Raw genomic sequence first — 7,072 nt, forward strand, 5'->3', positions numbered from 1 at the left:
GAAACAGTATTTCCCTTCTGACAGCGCTAGCGGCAGAGTGCGTAGTTCTGCGGGACAAGTAGCGAGGGAGAGTAGGCGAGCAGGCAGCTTGTCCAGCACTGGCAAGGGTACGCTTTACAAGGCTTTTGCCAGCTTTATGTCACCCCAGCAAGACACTGTCACCTGTCCCCAGTCTCGGCAGAGTAGGGCTGATCTTTACAGAAAGATGGTGAGGGAGTACGTAGCTGACCATACCATCGTCCTAAATGATCACACAGCTCCCTACAACTACTGGGTTTCAAAGCTGGACATGTGGCACGAACTGGCGCTGTACGCCTTGGAGGTTCTTGCCTGCCCTGCCGCTAGCGTCTTGTCCGAGCGGGTTTTCAGTGCAGCTGGTGGCATCATCACCGATAAGCGTACACGCCTGTCGACTGACAGCGCTGACAGGCTGACGCTTATTAAGATGAATAAAGCCTGGATTTCTCATAATTTCCAATCTCCACCAGGTGAAGGAAGCTCAACTTGAATAATTTATCCACTCCTCCTCCTCCTCATTTTCCTCCTTCTCCTCCTCTTTGTACAGTAAAGCAGAGGAAACTGGCTATTTTTTGACAGGGCCCACTGGCTCTAGCTATAGTACTTTATGCATTTAATTTTTCTGGAGGGCCACCTACCCGGTCCTCTGTTTTAAACAATTTTTGGGAGTGCCACATACAGGCACTCAATCTATTCAATTTTTCTGGAGGGCCACCTACCCGGTCCTCTGTTTTAAACAATTTTTGGGAGTGCCACATACAGGCACTCAATCTATTCAATTTTTCTGGAGGGCCACCTACCTGCTCCTCTGGTTTGAAAACTTTTTTGGACTGCCACATACAGGCACTCAATCTATTCCATTTTACTGGAGGGCCACCTACCTGCTCCTCTGGTTTGAAAAGTTTTTTGGACTGCCACATACAGGCACTCAATCTATTCAATTTTTCTGGAGGGCCACCTACCCGCTCCTCTGGTTTGAAAACTTTTATGGACTGCCACATACAGGCACTCAATCTATTCCATTTTACTGGAGGGCCACCTACCTGCTCCTCTGGTTTGAAAAGTTTTTTGGACTGCCACATACAGGCACTCAATCTATTCAATTTTTCTGGAGGGCCACCTACCCGCTCCTCTGGTTTGAAAACTTTTTTGGACTGCCACATACAGGCACTCAATCTATTTAATTTTTCTGGAGGGCCACCTACCTGCTCCTCTGGTTTGAAAACTTTTTTGGACTGCCACATACAGGCACTATCCAAATTAAATTGTCTCCATAGCAGCCTCCACACGTTGTCTCCATTGCTACCTCCAAAAGTCGTCCATATAGCTGCCTCCATACATCGTCCCCTTATCAAACGAGGTGTGTCAGGCAGAAATTTGGGTTGTTTTCATGGATTCCACATCAAAGTTGTTAACTTTGTCGCCACCCTGCTGTGTTATCCACAAAATATACTGGCAAACTTTTATCATTTACCAATATTATTTCAGCGCTTCTTGCGCATCTGTTTACATTCCCCTCACCCGGCATATCCTAAACTTATAAGAACGCTACTACACTTGATCTTATACAAAAGGTTCTTAGAAGTGCTGTTTGGGGAGTAGCCTAGAGACAGGGGCTTGGATTGGCGAAAGCTCGCCTGGCAGCGGAGCGCCAGCTCCATGCGCATCATGCGCTTCTTGTGCATCTGTTTACATTCCCCTCACCCGCCATATCCCAAACTTATAAGAACGCTACTACACTTAACTTGGTGCAGGCTGGGACCGAGTCTGACCCTGGGGCTGGTCATATACTGCCGACACAGAGAATTGCGGGGCCTACCTCGGTCCAGGTCTCAAAGGTCTAGTATACCTCCTCCTCCTCCCACTCCTCCTCCTCCGAATTACCATCCGTGGCATGGCGCCATCAGTCGGTAGCTCTAGGCACAGCAGCAGTGCCGTCGCTAAGCGACAGCAGGCGGTGCTCAAACTGCTGGGCCTAGGCGATAAAAGGCACACCGCCCAAGAGCAATTACAGGGCATTCAACATCAAACTTGTTAACTTTGTCGCCACCCTGCTGTGTAATCCACAAAATATACTTGCAAACTTTTATCATTTACCGATATTATTTCAGCGCTTCTTGCGCATCTGTTTACATTCCCCTCACCCGCCATATCCTAAACTTATAAGAACGCTACTACACTTGATCTTATACAAAAGGTTCTTAGAAGTGCTGTTTGGGGAGTAGCCTAGAGACAGGGGCTTGGATTGGCGAAGGCTCACCTGGCAGCGGAGTGCCAGCTCCATGCGCATCATGCGCTTCTTGCGCATCTGTTTACATTCCCCTCACCCGCCATATCCCAAACTTATAAGAACGCTACTACACTTGATCTTATACAAAAGGTTCTTAGAAGTGCTGTTTGGGGAGTAGCCTAGAGACAGGGGCTTGGATTGGCGAAAGCTCGCCTGGCAGCGGAGCGCCAGCTCCATGCCAAGATCCAACTAACATAGTTTTAACTGCAGCACCTTTAATCTACTACTAGTTCACTGCCTCCATACATGGTCCCCTTATCAAACGAGCTGTGTCAGGCAGAATTTTGGGTTGTTTTCATGGCTTCCATGTTAACTTTGTCGCCACCCTGCTGTGTAATCCACAAAATATACTGGCAAACTTTTATCATGTACCGATATTATTTGAGCGCTTCTTGCTCACCTCCTTTGGTTCCTGTCTGCCACCCATTGGTTTGAAGCCTGAGTCCATTTAGAGTATGTCGCCATGCCACTCTCTAGCCTGCTGCCGCTGCCTCTGCATGCCGTCCCCTATAGTGTCAGGGTCAATTATTGGATGTTTTACATGCTATCTAGCTTCATTCTGTCACTCTGTCATGGCCATGCTGTTGCCCATAATTTTGGCATAATGGTGCGATTAGGCAGCCTCAGAGGCATCCATGCATGCTGCCCCTGCTGTTTCCTGTCCATTTCCGTGGTGTTTCCATCCTTTTCTGAGGTTCCCAGGTGTTTGGCCAAGCTTCCCTGTGCAGAGCCTTGGTCCCCTTGAAAAATGCTCGAGTCTCCCATTGACTTCAATGGGGCTCGTTATTCGAGACGAGCACTCGAGCATCGGGAAAAGTTCGTCTCGAATAACGAGTACCCGAGCATTTTAGTGCTCGCTCATCTCTATTATGTTCCAATTTCCCACATTTTAGTGTAAAATCCAGATGAGACAGTTGTAAAACATTTGTACTCCTGAAAACTAAGGAAAATATAAGTACTCATTTCCATAACTCCCAACTTTTGTTTAGATGATAGAGAGACATTTTTTTCCCCTTTATGCATGTGTCCTATCCCTTACCCAACTATGAAGAAGAGAAAACAAGATAGAGAGCGGGGGGCGCTTGATGTGTAGATTATCTCAAGAGTATAGTACGATGTGTACACGGTGTGCGCACTCACCTTTTACCGTTGTGCTAGTGGCACAACACATGTAGTCGCAGGATGGAACAAGATGCTGCCTCCGGGGAGTGATTTCGGTATAGGTACCAATGGAGATACACGCGGTAGAAGGTCTCTATTCCTGGAGGCCCAATGGACATCCCCTCTGATCTTATGGAAGACCTGGTGAAATATGTTCCAAGAATAGTTTATTATAAAAATAGTTCCATAAAAGTTTATAAATAAACTTTGGTAACACAACTGATGAAGGATCCGTTCCAGGTCCGAAACGCGTCTTGTATTTTATTTTATTTATAAACTTTTATGGAACTATTTTTATAATAAACTATTCTTGGAACATATTGCGCCAGGTCTTCCATAAGATCAGAAGGGATGTCCATTGGGCCTCCAGGAAAAGAGACCTTCTACCGCGTGTGTTTCCATCGGTACCTATACCGAAATCACTCCCCGGAGTGACCCCAAATAATAGAATGCCTTTTTGCCTATGGTGCACCCACACTGTAAAATAGCCCCTACCATTTAAATGCCCCCTTTGATATTTGAATTTATTCCCTATCCACACACTTATGCCCCACCATACTTTACCCGCACGCACTGTGGTACCCTCTTCCTCCATACATTGTGGTACCCTCCTCCATACATTGCGGTACCCTCTTCCTCCATACATTGTGGTACCCTCCTCCATACATTGTGATGTCTTCCTCCTCCATATATTGTTGGCCTTCCTCCTCCATACATTTTAGCCCCCTCTTATATTATGACCCCTTTGGAGTCCCCCATGATTGTCGGTGTTGGCCAGTTTCACATGGCAGTAGTCTGTATCTGGAGTTGATCATACAGTATTGGTACTGGTACAAAATCATAGAGGGATTGTAAATATAGATTGATTAGAATAGAAGCTGGAGGTCAACAGAGAAAGATGTGCTGCCAACAGTATGCGAATGGTATGGGGATTCAAAAATTGTATTGTTAGTCACTTTGCATCAGACAATTCCTCTATATATGCCAATATTCCATTCATGCCAACATGTAAATTAACCGTACAACACATAGGGCACACTGTCTTTCAGGTGTATGGAAAGGGCTCAGGAGATGAGCTCTTACCATTAATGGCGAGTGTCTTCTATGTTATTCATCAACCATAACACATGGGCGCCATCATCTGAACCTCAGCCTCCTTTGGACGTCCTTGGAGGGTGGTGATCATAAAGCACTGGGAAGCTACCAGGTCTGTTATTTAATGGCTATTCATTACTGTTTGCTGGCAAGGTGTAATAGGGAACCAGCAAAATCACAAAATACTGTGGTATTGCAGTAGGTTATAATCGTCTGATCCAAATATGCTGTGTAAACTTAACCTTAAAGTGTGTCCAATACATGGTCATAATGAAGGTGCTTTTCATATTGCATCTACTGTATCTGTATATTAGGTATAGTAGGAACTTAAAGGAAACCAACCACCTCCAAAACATTAAAAAAAAAAACTATTAATACTCACCCCCCGCTCCTTTTCACCTTGATCCTGGCGCAAATCTTGACACACCACCTACAAAAGAAAGTTATAGTTAGCAGCACGCAGTGCAGGGACGATATTTCAGGTGCTCCGGGCTGCTAATTATGCACGTCCCTGCAGCGCCCCTCTCCCATGCTGGTGTGTCAAGATTAGCGTCGGGATCAAGGTGAAGAAGAGCGCGGTGAATATTAATAGTTTTTTTTATGTTTTGAAGGTGGTTGGTTTCCTTTAACAGATTGTCAAGTGCATTTGTCAAACTCTTCTTAGGTCTTACATCTCATTTTAATACATGTAGGATGCCTCCTAAATCCTGTTGCAGTTTTCGGAGCTCCCACGTCATCACACTCCTCGTGGCTCCGTTCTGCAGAGAGCGAGGTCATGCTAATTCAACTGTGCATTTTTGACAAGTGTGATATTTATCTATCCTCTAGTCATACATGTGCAACCAATAGGAAGGAAGAAAACTGGGCCAATTATATGAGGCTATTCCATCTATGTGCACAACCCACCCAATCTCCCTGGCGTTCACCCGTCTCAATGTAAGAATTTGTCATTTATGTTATATAACTGAGAATCATCTGGGTCTAATCGGAGCAGATCCTGCCCCAATACTTGTAGACATGTCTGCCGGCTTGTTCATAAGGGGCAAAACTGTGTCTAGCAGGACCTGTAGTAAGACATTTACAAGAAGATATTTACTGCAACAGAATAGATGCAAAGAAGCATCAGTACTGACTCAGGACAACATTGGAGCCGTAGATAGAGACAGCCGAAGACTAAAGGGATAAACTAGTGTCTCATACTGTTATATTGCACACAGGGGTGTTCTCCACTTTAAGGAATATTGGTATTAGGGCATATCGGGCCACAAGGTCTATGGTGTTTCAGAATTCATGAGACATTATTATAACTGCTACAGTCCAAGTAGGTCCTGAAACCTGAAATCTTGCAAAAAATCTGGCACTTAGATACCCGCCAAATGAGACCGGCCAGGGGTAAACAGACCATTCCAGTTTTAGTTTCTTACTGTTTGGGTTTCCATTAGAAAATAATGGACCGCTGCTGTTCTGATGCTGCTGTCTATTTTCTGGTCCAATGACTGGCATTGGAAGTGAAGCGTTTCTGCAAGTATTTGGTGTAAAAATATCTCCTTCTTGTTGAGTGGAACCATAAAGTAGAGAACAGTGGAACTTTCACATTCATATACCTATATATACATTTATATACCTAAATACATAAATATACAGTTCTTCACACACATTTACACTCTTACACACACATAAAGAACATGTACATATCCCATATACACACACATGTACTGCCATATACAGACGTATAGCATATATACACACAAACACTATGGTGCGCATCCTCCATTTTTCAGCTTGGATGATAGGGCCCCCTGACACTGTACGCCCCATAACGGCTGCTACCTCTGTAGATACGCTCCTTGTGCGATGTTAAAGTAGTTGGGGACAAACTTTACTCTTTGATCCAGGCACTGTGACTGTGGTCATCTTCTTATATTTGTTAGACGTGGCTTTCTTCCTTCCAAAACCAACTTTTATAATTATGCTAATGAGCCTTAAGGGCTCTGGTAGGTGTTTCCGGAGTCCCTGAGTGCTGTAGCTTCACAGGCTGTGAGCAATGAGCAAAGCCAATCTTCCGTCCCCCTGCTTTTCCTGCTGCTGCTAGATTACACAGGCAGAGGGTAGAGGGAGAGAACAGGGGGTTGGGCGAGATATATTCTGCTCATTGTAACAGCCTGTGAATCTCCAGCACTGAGGGGCTCTGATAACCCCCCCCAGAGCCTTTGAGACTCATTAGCATAATTCTAAAAGTCGATTTTTGAAGGAAGGAGGCCACTGATAACAAATATAAGAAGATTACCACCGTCACGCTGCCTGGATCTATGAGTAAGTGTCCCTGGTTTATCATAATGGATTTTAATGGTAGATTTCCTTAAAATTTAGGATCTACAAAAATAAAGCCAGATAAGATTCCCTACAAGGTAATATAGTTAGTTTACACTTAACCCTTTAAGGACCGGGCCCTTTTTTGTTTTTTCATTTCTATTTTTCACTCCCCACAATCAAAAATCTATAACTTTT

This window comes from Engystomops pustulosus, chromosome 6 (assembly GCF_040894005.1).
Source record: "Engystomops pustulosus chromosome 6, aEngPut4.maternal, whole genome shotgun sequence".
Taxonomy (NCBI): Eukaryota; Metazoa; Chordata; class Amphibia; order Anura; family Leptodactylidae; genus Engystomops; species Engystomops pustulosus.